The following is a 799-nucleotide window of genomic DNA, read 5'->3' on the forward strand; positions in this document are numbered from 1 at the left end:
GCCTACTTAGCTCTTTTGCCCAGTTTTTAATTGGGTTGCTTGTTTTTTTGTTGTAAAGTTGTTTCAGTTCCTTGTATAGTCTGGATATTAATACTTTGTCAGATGTATATTTTGCAAATATTTTCCCCCACTCTGTTGCTTGTCTTTTAGCTCTGTTAATTGTTTCTTTTGCTGTGCAGAAGCTTTTTAGTTTGATATAATCCCATTTGTTTATTTTTCCTTTGGTTGCCTGTGCTTTTGGAGTTGTATTCATGAAGTCTGTGTCCAGTCCTACTTCCTAAAGTGTTTCTCTTATGTTTTCTTTAAGAAATTTTATTGTTTCAGGGTGTATATTTAATTCTTTAATCTATTTTGAGTGGATTTTAGTATATGGTGAGAGGTATGGGTCTAGTTTCATTCTCCTGCATATGAATATCCAGTTATCCCAGCACCATTTGCTGAAGAGGCAATCTCTTCCGCAGTGTATAGGCTCAGTGCCTTTGTCAAAGATCAGATGGCTGTAGGTGTGTGGGTTGATTTCTGGATTCTCTATTCTATTCCATTGATCAGTGTGTCTGTTTTTATGCCAGTACCATGCTGTTTTGGTTATTATAGCTTTGTAGTATAGTTTAAAGTCAGGTAGTGTTATGCCTCCAGCTTTATTTTTTTGCTCAGAATTGTTTTGGCTATGTGTGGTCTTTTGTTATTCCAAATAAATGTCTGGATAGTTCTTTCCATTTCTGAGAAAAATGTCATTGGTATTTTGATGGGGATTGCATTGAGTTTGTAGATCACTTAGGGTAGTATGGACATTCTCACT

This window comes from Galeopterus variegatus, unplaced genomic scaffold (genome assembly GCF_000696425.1).
Source record: "Galeopterus variegatus unplaced genomic scaffold, G_variegatus-3.0.2 Scaffold1983, whole genome shotgun sequence".
Lineage (NCBI taxonomy): Eukaryota > Metazoa > Chordata > Mammalia > Dermoptera > Cynocephalidae > Galeopterus > Galeopterus variegatus.